Here is a 14,245-nt window from a genome sequence, read left to right as displayed (position 1 = left end):
CCTTTCCATGTGTAACTTTGCTTAGCTCAGCTAATCTTAAATAGACCATTTCTTTGAAGTTTTTTCTTATTCAAAACTTTAAAAGTATCTGTTCTTCCTGATAAGGATATTACTTTGGCAGTTTGGCCATGATAAGTCAAGGTCACAGCCTCTTTCATCTTGAGGACCCAACCTACACTTTCAATAAAGCCTGCAGAAAGTACCATCTAAGGATAAAGAATCCATTTGTTAAAACATTAAGAGGCAGAGAGAAGGACCCAGAACGTCTAACCTTGAGAGACTAACATTAAGACAGTATGAAAAAAGCCAGTACCCATGCTAACATGGTATGAAAAAGCAAAATAAAAGCTGGGAAAGAGTGAACCATGCTGAGTACTGATGCCTTTGCTTGATGCCTCTGACACTCGGTAGCCCTTTGGTCTGGGCACCAAAGCATTCATTTTTTTACTCAGTTAATATTTACTGAGCATCTACAATATGCCAAGTAAATATGCATGCTGTAAATCCTAAAGCAACCTCTAAAATAGCAAAATTTTAAAATAAAGTTAGTAAGTCAAGAAAGGAGATTAAATGGAATTATTAAAAAAAAAAAATAGCCTAACAATAAAAAATAAAAAAGGGAAAAGGAATACAGAAAAGATGGAATAAATAGAAAACAAATACCAATATTATAGACTTAACCCTAACCATATCAATCAGAGCATTAAATGTAAATGGTGTAGACACCCCCAAGTAAAAGAAAGATGGCATTCATAAAGCAAGACCCAACTATGTGATGCCTACAAGTAACACACTTGACATAGAAAGATATGAATAGGTTAAAAGCAGGATAGAATAAGATACACCATGTTAACACTAATCAAAAGAAAGCTATAGTGGTCATATCAACTTCTAAAACAAAGAATGGGCTTCCCTGGTGGCCCAGAGGTTAAAGAGTCCACCTGCCAATGCAGGAGACGCAGGTTCAATCCCTGGGTCAGGAAGAGCCCTTGGTGAAGGAAATGGCAACCCACTCCAGTATTCTTGCCTGGGAAATCCTATGGACAGAGGAGTCCAGTAGACTCCAGTTCATGGGGTCACAGAGTCAGGCACAACTTAGCAACTAAATAACAAGAGAATAAAGAATAATACCAGAGCAGAGAAAGTCATTTTATAGGGACAAAATCTTTAGGTCACCAGAGAGATAATTCTAAACATTTTTACACCAAATTTCTTTAAAAAGCTTCAAGATAGACACAAACCAAATCAGATAGATCTACAAGGAGAAATAAATAAAGTCACAACTAGAGTCAGAGATTTAATATCTCTCTTCAATAATTGATAGAATAAGCAGACAGGAAATCAATAAGGATATAGAAGGCTTAAACAACATTATCAACCAAATTAACTTAATTGACATTTCTAAAATATTCCACCCTACAACAGCAGAATAAACATTATTCCTCTTAAGTTCACAATAAACATTTTTCTTTTTTTTTTAAGTTCACAATAAACATTTATTGAAGTAGACCAAATTTTGTGTCAGAAAACAATTCCCCACAAACTTAAAATGAATTACTTAGAAATTAACAACAAACATCCTTAACGCCAATATTTTTAACTAAGTAATACAATTCTAAACAACCCATTGTTCAAAGAAGAAATAAAAAGAAATTAGAATGTATTTTATAGTGAAAGAATATGACAAAATAAAAATGTATAGAAAGACTGTAAGGCAGTATATGGGGAAAATATATTTTAAAAAAGATCTCAAATCATTGACTTCTGCTTCTACCTCATGAAAATTTAGCCCAAGTTAGGTAGAAAAAAAGGAAAAATTCTATCAAAGTTGAAATCAATCAAGTAGAAAATCAAAAAGTTATAGAGGAAAAAAAATCAGTGAAATAAAAAGTTGGTTATTCGAGCTCAATAAAACTGATAAACCTTTAGCTAATAAAACTGATAACCTTTGGTTTTTAGCCAAAAAAGAAAGACACAAATTACCAACATCAGGAATGACATCATATCATTACAGATTCTATAGACACTAAAAGGATAACTAAGAAATATTATAAATAAATCTGTGCCAATAAGTTCACCAACTTAGATGAATTGAATAAATACATTCTTTGACACAAACAACCATAGTCCACTCAAAAAATAATAATAATAAAAATAACCTTCCCAAACAAAAAATGCCAGGTCCAGAAGGCTTACCTGGTAAATTACAGCAAATACTAAAGAAAGAAGTAATGCAACTCTATATACACTCTTGGAGACAAATGAAAAGGAAATAATACTTTCCAACATGGGTGGCTTATGAACCATCTAAAAATTCCTATGTACTACTTAAAATTATTTTGTATGTGATGCATAGAAACTAAAAAATTTCAAGTAGAGTTGGTTTAATAGTCTAAAGTCAGCCTGCTAATCAAGATGTAGTCTGAGTAAATTCAATTTCCTAGGTTCCTAATTGTAGAAGTAAGAGTAGGAACCATCATCTGGAGGCAGCTGCTCATCTCCACCTCTGTCCCTTCCCCTCTGCCTCCTTCCCCCATCTCCTGTGTCCATTAGGTCCCCGTATAACCTCGACACTGCTCTCCACTGGTCCAAACGCCATCTACTCTTCCAAGTCCAGGTTATTCAGTGTAGAGGCACCTGGACCTTTGTTAGGAGGGTCGACAGCTGAATAGACTCCAGAAATTCAGCAAGGTCTGTGCCACTGAAAGGTCTGGTCCTGAGACCAGCAGGGACAGTAGCATCTTCGTTTGGAATTAATTTAGACATACAGTCTCTCAGTCCTCCCACTGTCTCCAAGACCGACTTAGAACAAGCATTTAAAAAGCATCCCCATGTGACTCATATGTAAAGTACATTTTACAAAGCCCTGACCTTGTATATTAAGTCCGAAGTTCATACTCAGAAATGAAGGACATCTCATTGGAATCAGGATTTTGGATGACCTGTCTCAATGACCCATCTTAGCAACATCTTTATAATGTATTTACAAAGTCATACATTGCATATTTTAACAATAAAGACTGTTAATTACCGTTCTCTTTGTAACAGCATAAGCCATTGCTATTTTTTTTTTTTAAAAAAGCAAAATAACTACCAAGAATCAGCCACCATTACCAACAGACCATGAGCAGGGGAAATGAAAAGTGACTGCTAAACTCTTCACTAATCTTCCCACCTGGACCCCGACTGACAGGGGACTCTCAGTAACCTTCCAGACAAGGCACTGGCCAAGCCATCAGCCTGTGATCACTCTCCAAGGACCCATAACAGCATGGGAAGATTAATAGAGCCCTTAAAAAGATGGAGATCTGGGACGTGTAGTGGGTGGGAAGAGAGCCCAGGTTCAGAAGCATTCAGGGGCTAAGAGGGGAAGAGAAGCGTGCAATGTCAACAGCACTTTACCACCCCAGCAAATCTTGCTCTTCACACCTCGCTGATCCTCACCTACCTACCAATGAGTCCTTGCAACTCTACCCTTGCAGTTGTTCAGCTTAGTCGTCCATGACCCCAATCTTTCGTACCCAGGCACACCCAGTAACAAACCCTGTTGGTTCACCCTTCAGAATTTAGCCAGAATCCAACCACGTCTCTTCTCCCACCTTACTCTGAGCCTTCATCATCTTACACCTAGATGAGAGTCTCAATTGGCTCGCTGAGTCCACCCTTGCCTTCGTCCATCTGTTCTCAACCCAGCAGCCAGGGTAACCCTGTCAAGTTAGGTCACTACTCCATATTCAATCTCCGCTCCGTACTTCCCCATCTCACTCAGTAAAAGCCAAAGTTTCCACAGTTCTCTGAAGGCGTTAAGCATGAACACAAACAAAGGGACATGGAGGAAGCTATTAAACGCCACCATTATTTTAAGGGTGGATATAATGAACTTGCATACATCTCCCTCATTCATGGGGGTCCTCGGAAGTACTCAGGGTGGCAATGACATCACCAACTATGCCCGGCAAGCCTTTCAGGAGAACCCAATGCCAGATTTTTTTCCTACTTTATGGTTTAGAATTAATTCACTTTCTTCACTAACCAAAATATTTGTTGGATGGACATGCTTTGTCAGAGTAAAATAGTCTATGAATGGATAACATGCCAAAACCTTGATAGTTTCAGAGGATAAGAATCACTTTCTTCTACCTTAGCAATCAAACCAAAAGCAGAAGCAAGAGGATTTCGTGACATATCATCACACTATTTTATGCAAGTAATTATTGGTAATAAGCTCATCTGTACTCAATTTCCTTCCCATAATAACTAAAAGGTAATTACATCTCTGAGTTTGTCCATGTCAATGCTCTAAACCATTTGAGTAACTAAAATTGGGAGGAGTTCAAAATAAACAGTCTAATACAGAAACCACATGATTTTACAGTAACATTTTTATGATGTGTTTATAATTTGTGTCATAAAGCCACATTTTGTTCATTACTTTGTTTCCTTCATTATCAACCAGTTGCCATGAACAGTCAAAGACGGCCGAGAATCAGTCTTTCATCTTGATCATTACTATTTATACAAACTGTATTTCAAAAATATTAAATATTCAGGATTTTTGAAAGCAATCTGGTGGACAAACTGCAGTCCACTAATGAATTGCAGGTCTGATTTTAAATAAATGCTGAAAACCCTATTATGGTAAAATCTTAAGAAGAGAATAGAAAAATACAAAATTTACTATATTTGGACTTAATCTTTGGAAGACAGAGACATTTTATCTAAATTATTGTACAAAACCAGGTTTGATTTCCTCCTACCAATGGTAAATGAAAATCACATCTCTTTAATTCACTGGAGAAGATTATTTGCAGTTCATTATGCTCACTTCCCTTCTGAGAATATTTGACATATTTAACAAAAAGAGTATCTCATTTTAAACCTAAAAAAACAAAGCAGAATAGAATTGCTCTTATTTTTCACATTTACGGAGAAATAAATCCACTGCTATTTCTGTTACCTTAATAGGGTTGCTAGAAAAATCAAATCAAAATCCTAAGGAAACTCTTTGTAAACCATCTCAAGTCATTCTTATTTCAGCCAGAATTAGCAATCAACCAACAATCATCTACCAAATACCTACCTCAGGCCAGACAGTGTAAGAGAAGTGAGTGAGATCAAAATAACAAGATTTGGACCCTACTCAGTAAGAATCCACAGTCCACAAGGAAAGATAAAGCATTACAAAACAGTAGCTGGTGTTAGAGGGAAAATATGGGCAAGAGCATGGAGCAAGCAATTAACATGAACTGCACAACTAAAGAAATTATTTATGAATTTATGAATGATAATAGTTCACATTCAAATAGCAATTTCCTTAGGCTCTCTCTGTTCTAAATGTGTGCCACATACGAATTTATTTAATCCTTATAATAGCCCTATGAGGTAGATCTGATTATTATCACTTCCTTCTTAAAAGTCAAGGAAACCTACACCCAGAGAGGTTAAGTGACTTGGCCAAGGACACAAAATTAGTAACTAGCAGAGCCAAGATTTAACCTCAGATAGTTTGAGTGGAGAGTTCACACTCCTACACACAGCTGACTCTGCACGGCGTCTGAGCAAAGACAGGAACTCTGCCTGAGACAGCCCAGGAAAGCCTTTTAGGAGCTGGCAAGTGAGAAGGTCCCAACGCAGGAGAAAGGATCCCTCAGAGGAAGGAGATGAATAGGGCATCCCAGGCAAACACAAAGACCTGTACAAAGGTTCATTTGAACTAAGAGGAAACGTCCAGAGGGCTGAGACCAGGGCGAGGAAGGCAGGGAGGGGAGGGTGGTGGGAGGTAAGGTGCTACAACAGACATAGCCCGGGGGTAAAGGACCTGCATGTCAGAACTACGGGTTGTACTTGAACCTGAAAGAACAAAGACATCCAAGAAGATGGGGGGAGGGAAAGGGACTCTGGCAATCAGTCTCCCTATTTCCCACTAGTTCCCCATTCCTAAAGAGACGGTACAAGAGTGACCTCCTTATGGACTCTCCTGCCTGCATTGTATAGCTCATGACCTTGTTTGTTGAATCACCGTGAGATTAAGACCATGTAGCCAGACTTTCCTTTAGGACCACCACCCCTAGCCCCCGCCCCCCAACATTCCTTTATAGACCGTATCTATTCATATCATTTCATCTTTTTCTGCCCTCTCAAAAGAAACTAATATACTTTCTCTTTCCTCTGTGAAAGACCTGAATCCCCTTTCTTCCTATCTGTAGGTGCTACCTTTATCTCAACTTTACCCCGCAGTCCACAGTGTCTTTCGTCTCTGTGCTAACAGCATAATGATTTCCCACTTTTCCTAAAACACCTAACTTAATGCAGCCTCACTTTTCTCCTTCCTTTCACTGTCCAAACCCCTACATGAGCATCCTGTTCCTATTACTCTTGTCATCACAGCTCATCCACCTGTCCTCTTTGAATTCACTGAGAATTCTTAAAAGGTTAAGAGTGGAGACCTGCAAATTTAACTGAGCTCCACTAGTACAAGCTAAATTATAAGCAGATTAATGAACTTCCACTAACCCTCAGCTTCCCTACCTAACAAAGTGATAATTATACTTCCTCCAAATGCATGAAGAGTTAATGAATTACATAAGAATAAATAAATGAGTGTATGTCAAACCCTTCCTTTTACAGTGCCTAATCCATAAAAAGAGCTCAAGAAACTTCAGTGTCAATATTGGCCACAATATTAGAATTACCATAGATCTCATTTATGATTTCTCTCTTTCCAATGCTTTTTTGCAGATCTTTCCTCCCTGATCTTAAATGATGCCATGCTTTACTGGTTCTCCTCTTAAATTCTAATATCACCATACCACCTAATCCAACAGACATTATCTCCTCTGATCTGAATCAAGGTCTCAGCATCGTGGCAGTCGATCATTCTTTCCTTTTGAGATCACTTGCCTCTCCTAGGACTCCCCACCACCAGATACTCCTGATTCTCCTCCTGACTCTTTCAATAAACATTCCTTTCTCTGTTGCCTTAAGTCATTCTACTTCATTCACTTCCTAGGTGTAAAACATGGTTCTTTTTCTCCTTTGTTCACCTTTGCTTTGTTCTCTCTATAGCCACAAGCTTCTTTTCCCTGGGCAGCCCCAAGTCTTTAAATATCTCACATATGATAACTCTTTCACTTTTATGAGCTTAAACATCTTGCCTTTAAGCATCTTGCATACGATAATTAACATGTTTTTATGTGTAGCATTCACCCTTCTCCCCTGAAGCTCAGAATCAAACATCCAATTTCTTACTTAACATATCCACTTGGGTACCTAATAAATATTTCACACTTAACAAGATCAAAACAAAATTCATGACATCTGTCCTCTGCTCCAACCTGTTCCACTTGTGGTTTCCTACATATCAATGAATGGCACCACCATCTCCCATCATCAGGAACTTACAGACACATTCAAACCATCAAGAAGAGCAAAGTTCCTCTCTCCAAAATGCATTTGAGATCTACCCTTTACCCTCCATCTCTACGCCACACACTAGCGTAAGCCTCCATCACCCCTCAGCAAACAAACACCAGCTTCCTTTCTAGCCTTCCCACACAGCGCCCAGAAATCTTCTTATAGATCAACCCCATGCCCCTTCTCACTACACCAGAATAAGTCCAAGTTATATACACAAGCTCTTCATTTTAAAGACGAGGAAAAATAATGCCCTGCAGAGCAAGTGACTCGCTCAAGGTCATAAGCTAGCTATCAGTAAGGATGAAACTAGAACCATATCTCCCTTCACCCAGGCCAGGGCTTCACCACCCCACACCACTGCCTTCTGAAGGCATATATTCTAATGACAATGACATTGCTACACTCTCTTTAATAACATAGTGCCTTACATCTATTCAGCTTGGGATGGCAACGCAACGGCACAGAAGTCCAGGCCTGAGGTTATTTAATCAACATTATCAGACTGCGATCCTCTCCAGCACTAGCTCTGAGTGTTTAATGTTGAGGATAATAAAATGCAATCTGCAGAATCCATTTATATTTTCATCATGTCATCAGAAACCCAGAAGGCACTGTTTATAGCCACAGATTGACAGACTCCACTAAAAAAATCTCATTAAGAATACAAGAAATGCTCCAAAGCACTCTGGGAGCATTAAATCCTCCGATCTCGCCATTGCGTGCTCTCAACACAGAAAATGGGTCAGTCCAGGAACATGTGAGTGGGTTTAGCAGTGAGTGTGTCTGCACATCCTCAGGCTCTTCTTACCTTCCAAGGAAACAGAACGGATACTGCAAAGAAAGACAAACAACTCACATGTTTTAACACAACAGAAAGTATTAGCAATTGATATGAGAGCAAAGAAAGAGTCCTGGAAAAATACGGGCAAGTGGAGTGCTTCTGGGCTATCTGTGCTGTTTCCATTGCAAGGAGCAGAGATAAGCTTCAGCCATCGGGTGGTTTTTACCTGGGTATCAAGGTGCTCCTTAAAAAAACACTTCAATTCTTGGCTAATTTTGACAGATCTGTACATGGAACTGCCATCCAGTCCTCAGAACATGCAAATCTGTGTTAGGCAGGTATTGTATTAGTTGCTCAGTTGTGTCTGACTCTTTGCGACCCTGTGGACTGTTGCCCACCAGGCTCCTCTGTCCATTGAATTCTCCAGGTAAAAATGCAGGCAGATTCTTTACTGTCTGAGCTACCAGGGAAGGTCTGGGTCTAAAATTCAGGTCTGACATTTCGGAGCTATGTGACACAGGGCACATGGCTCCATTTCTCCGAGCTCGCTCCATCATCTTTAAAAGACAGGTGCAGAAATCTGTTTTACAAAGTTGTCAGAACTTAGAAATCATGATTAGAAACCATCTCATAGGACATTTACTACTGACTGGAAGTTCTGGTACATTTTCTTTCCCCCTAAGGATGAGAAAAGAATCCACGCTGGAGAGCCTAAACCGGGTGGTTGCAATTTTTGTTTAGAAATCCTGCTCAAGAGAAAGTTGAGTATGGTTGAGGCAGATGTGCTGGCTCATACATGGATCAGGTTTGTGAGTGTTGGGTACAAAATCACACAATGTGACAGACTCTCACACACCTACTGGATTAAATGAGACCAGGAGGAAACAACTAGGCAGATCCAGAAAAAATGACACATTATATAAGAAAACTGACCCTCAAAAAGTCAACGTCTTGAAGAAGAGGGGAGAGTTGAGACTGAAGAAACATGGCAACCAATTGTCTGCATCTTAATGAAATTCTAGTTAAACAAAAGTTTTTAGGTGATATTTTGGGCACGATTGGGGAAATCTGAATATATATCAGTTACCTGGCATTATTTCACAGGATTAAGAGTGACCGTGGCATGTCGGTTCTGTAGAACGTTCTGATACCTTGGAGAGGCGCACTAAAGGAAAGGGGTCTGATGTCTGCAATTTACTTTGAAAAGGTTGAACAAATACTCGGAGGATGTATGAACTGTGTGTGTGTAAGAAGGAAATATAGGACACCTCCCTGGTGGTCCACAGGTTAAGAATCCCCCTGCCAATTCAGGGGTCACAGGCGGGTTCCATCCCCGGTCCCGGAAGATCCTGCAGGGTAACAGTCCATGAGCCACATCCGCTGAAGCCCACACACCCTAGAGCCCATGTTTTGCAACAAGAGAAACCCCTGCAATGAGAAGCCTGTACCCCACAACTAGGGAGTAGCCCCTGCTCGCCACAGCTAGAGAAAGCCCATGCAGTAACAAAGACCCAATGCAACCAAAAATAAAGGAACAGATAAAGTATAAAATTATTAAAAAGGAGTAAATACAGAAAATGTTAACAATTACTAAAACTGGGCAGGTAGTGGGTATACGGTCTCTTTAACCAAACAACTCTGCTTCCTCCCTTCTTTCCTTCCTTTCCCTCTCTCTCTCACGTTACAGAATATTCACAATAAAATGTTATCTGGAGCTAGGACTGACAGCCATTCAGCAGTCCAAGGAAAGTACTCAAGTCAAAAACCTACCTGGTACCTCCTCATTTGTCCCTTGGAACACTTCTCCATATTTGTTCTCACTGATGACAGTCACTTACTCAGTTCACTGTCAGTTACTTCGTATCTGTCCAATCCACTGCCTCGCCTGCTCACTACTCAGCAATGGTTCTTGCCAGTCTTCAAATCAACGTGACGTTCGTACTGAGGATGGGAAGGAAGAGGGGTCAAGCCCCTTGGCTTCCTGATTTGGGGCAAAGAATGGAACTATAGGCTCTGCCAAGTACACACAGTCCTGTGACAGTCTGAAGAACTGATCAATTTCAGCATTTGATATTCTAATAACTGAATAATTTTTAGCTAAGAATCCAAAGTAACCACAAAGCTGTTGTGTTTCAACAGTACTTGGTATTTTAAAACACATCAAAGTCGAGTTAGAAAACTACTAGAATTCACCCAAACAAGTTATTACATTACCAAAGGAAAATAAAACACGGAGAAATGCTCATTACCCAGACAGGGTGATCACACTTTAAACAGCCTGTCCTTTTAAAAGTTGGCATGACCTGGGCAATACAAGTATTAAAAAGAAAAGCAAGGAAGAATAAAATGAGAAAGTGACTTTCAGAAGGAAAGAAGGAATTACCAATGGGAGGGAGTCCAGGACGGGCTTCCAGGGTGACAAAATTCTACTTCTTGATTTGGATCTCCTCCTTGACACAGTGATTCCAAGACTGTCCACTTTAATGACAAACTAAGCCATGAATTCATGTGGTTTTCTGTAATTGTGTTATACTTTACAAGTAGAAAGATTTTAAAGGGAGCGCTGGGGATATAGATGTGGACCTCCACAGTGGCTCAATCTCTCTCTCTTTTTCTTTTGTTAGAAACAAAAGCCATTTTCCATTTTGTTAAACTCAGAAAAGTTATTGTAGTCAGAAAATACCAACTGTAAAAGGTTTTTCATTCAAATATAATAGAAATACACCTCTATTTAACAATATTCCTCAGGTCCACTTATTAAAATGGTGGCTAGCACCATGAAAAACAGTACAGAGTTCCTTAAGAAAACAAAAAATCAAGTTACCATATGATCCAGCAATCCTACTCTTAGGCGTATATCCAGAAAAGATGAACACTCTAACCTGAAGAGACATACGCACCCTAATGTTCACAGAAGCACTATTTACAATAGCCAAGACATGGAAGCAAACTAAATGTCCATTGACAGAGGAATGGATAAGGAAGATGTGATACACACACACACACTGGAATATTACTCATCCATAAAAAGAATGAAATACTGCCACTTGTAGTAACATGGATGGACCTAGAGATTATTGTACTGAGTGAAGTAAGCCAAACAGAGAAAAGACAAATATTATATGATATCAATTATACATGGAATCTAAAAAATAATGCAAATGAACTTATTTACAAAACAGACACAGACTTACAGAACTAGATAACAAACCTGTGGTTACCAAAGGTGGCAAGGTGGAGAAGGAATAAATTAGGAGTACGGGGTTAACAGACACACACCACTACATAGAAAATAGACAAACAAGGATTTACTGTATAGCACAGGGAACTATATTCAACATCTTGTAATAATCTATAATGGAAAAGAATCAGAAAATATAGATATGTGTAACTGAATCACTTCACCGTACACCTGAAACTAACAATGTTGGAAATAACTGTAACTCAACAACAACAACAAAAATGGTGGCTGAGACCCACACATGCCTAATGCATAGTATATTGTAAAAAACAAACATCTGAATATCAGACAAAGGAGCTGGTGTACTATTAAGCTTTGGAAAATAAAGGACACATCATCTTCCAAGATTTTACAATTTGAATAGTTCTAGGCAGACATGTGAGGTCAGAAACAGCCACACTGCCCCTGTCCCTATCGTCTATCAATGGTTCTACTATTTAAATCCCATGATTGTCTAGAGACACCTGGTCAGGATTGGTAGGAGGCTGAAAGTCCAGACAACTGGGTTCTAGCCACAGCTCTTTAATAACCAAGGGCTTCCAGCAAATCTCCAAGTCAAAGATAACTGCACAAATCTACAGATTCTCTGAACCCTCTTCCACCCTAACCACTCTAACCAGAAGTTTTGTTTGTTTGTTTTGGAGTATGATGCAGAATTCAACTTTATTATACATGTTACAGAATAAAACAGAAATGTGCAGGTATTTTTTACATTGAAATCATTTGTTACCTTAGATGTCCTTTAACATAAAAATATGAGGGCGATGTGTCATGATTATAAGATAAAACCCACATTTTAAAATCGTTACTGTGCCACCATCATTCATTCACCTTTGGCATTAATTTGGTAAATTTAATGCTTAATGCTAAGTGTACAGCCACCTGCCACTGATATTCATGTGTTTTTCGGTTTGGGTTTTTTTTTTTTTAATTAATTTTATTAGATAGAGTTGTTTTACAACGTTGTTAGTTTCTACGGTACAGCAAAGTAAATCAATTACATATATATATATATATATATATATACGCACACACATATGTGTATACACCTCCCTCTGTTTTGGATTTCCTTTCCATTTAGATCACCACAGAGCACTGAGCAGGGTTCCCTGAGCTATGCAGCAGGTTTTCACCTTGAAGATTTGATGGTAATAGTAACAGCAGCTTTTATGGAACCTTAACTGACTCACTCACTCCTCAGTTCCCTGGTGTGGTTATAAGGGACACGGCGGCGGGTTTCACAGCGGTGCCCTGAACAAAGACGCCCAGCTGAGGAGGCAAGTTGGGGCCAAAGCCCAGCCTGGGCTCTCTCTGTCAAACTGCACAAACTCTTGTCATGGAAAAGTCCTATTTTCCTAATTCATATAAAGCCACTGTCTGTACTCAAGCTCAAAGAGGCTACCCATGGTATCTTTTTGAGTTTACACAAAGGTGTTAAATGGGCTATCAGAGGCCCCGGTAGAAGTATTATTATCATCTCTGTTTTCCAGATGGAGAAATTCAAGTATAGACCATGAAGTAACTGGCCTAATTTCACACAGTAGGTGGCAGAGCCGGGACTCTAAGTTGGGCAGTCTGGTTCCCTACCCACGTTCCTAACAGAAGGCTATGCTGCCCAAATATGCCTGTGTCCACTGAGCTGTAAATAAAGATCTAACTTCCTACTGCCTATGCAATCTCTTCTCTTCAATGTGCTTCTTCCTCAAAAAGTGGAAAAAGAACATAAACCCTGAAATCCACAGAAATGCCAAAATGTCTGCCACGTAGTGTCAATTCATTCAACACCATGGGGTGAAATCATAGAAATCTCTGTGATGTCACTGGACTTTAATCTCTGTATTTAAAAAATCATCACACATAGCCAAAGAATCCAACTTGAAAGAACCCTATATACAACTTGATCCTCTGTGGGATAAAAAATAAACACCCACTAACAGGGAGTGAATGGGACTAGAAGGAAGACAAGGTGCTTCATTTGAGACCATGAGGCATTTCAGAACAAAATATTCCCCTACCTATCTTCCTCTGGTTCTTTAAACTCACAAATAACGTATTACGGCAGGAAGTCTGTTCTCCTGGCTGCTTTGTGATGAAGACAGCAGGTGGCAATCCCAGCCGACTGAAGTGTTGTTCATTGCTGGGCCTCACTGACACTTCAGTGTGGCGGCTGACCCCACCGAAGGAGCAGTGCCATCTTGGTTTCTACTGGAGTGAACACTGCTCAGAATCTGTATTTAGCTCTCCTTACACAATGTTTCCTCCATAAACACTGCACATCAACAAAGAAGGAGTCCTGTCTTCCAGGTGTTACAAAGAGCCACAGGAGAACAGTGTGCTGCTGCCCCACTCTAGGTAACTTACAGCAAAAGCAAGGCTATTGGTTATACACCTAGTAGGTGAAGTGAAGTCGCTCAGTCGTGTCCGACTCTTTGCGACCCTGTGGACTGTAGCCTACCAGGCTCCTCCGTCCATGGGATTCTCCAGGCAAGAATACTGGAGTGGGCTGCCATTTCCTTCTCCAGGGGATCTTCCTGACCCAGGGATCGAACCTATATCTCCCACGTTGGAGGCAGACGCTTTAACCTCTGAGCCACCAGGGAAGCCCAAGTAGGTAGGGCTTCCCTAGTAGGTGAGAGCCACATTTAACCAAAAACAAAACCAAACAGAACCCTCTGCCCACACATCATCTTGAAAAACTTCACTAATCAAAAGTGAAGAAAGAGGAAAAAAAGGGAAAATGGCATGCAAAGGTAACTGTGTTGTTGTTAGAACAGGCAATCTGTTCTAGGAAGTCCTTGGTTATATTT

At 39.7% G+C, this 14,245-nt stretch overlaps 1 protein-coding gene across 13 annotated transcripts in view; it reads right to left on the bottom strand.

The window, feature by feature from the left end:
• Positions 1 to 14,245, bottom strand: part of LIMCH1 (LIM and calponin homology domains 1) — a 348,017-nt gene that overhangs the window by 205,801 nt on the left and 127,971 nt on the right. The window lies entirely within an intron of this gene.

Source organism: Cervus elaphus, chromosome 17, assembly GCF_910594005.1.
Source record: "Cervus elaphus chromosome 17, mCerEla1.1, whole genome shotgun sequence".
Lineage (NCBI taxonomy): Eukaryota > Metazoa > Chordata > Mammalia > Artiodactyla > Cervidae > Cervus > Cervus elaphus.
This window is presented reverse-complemented; position numbering and strand designations above follow the sequence as displayed.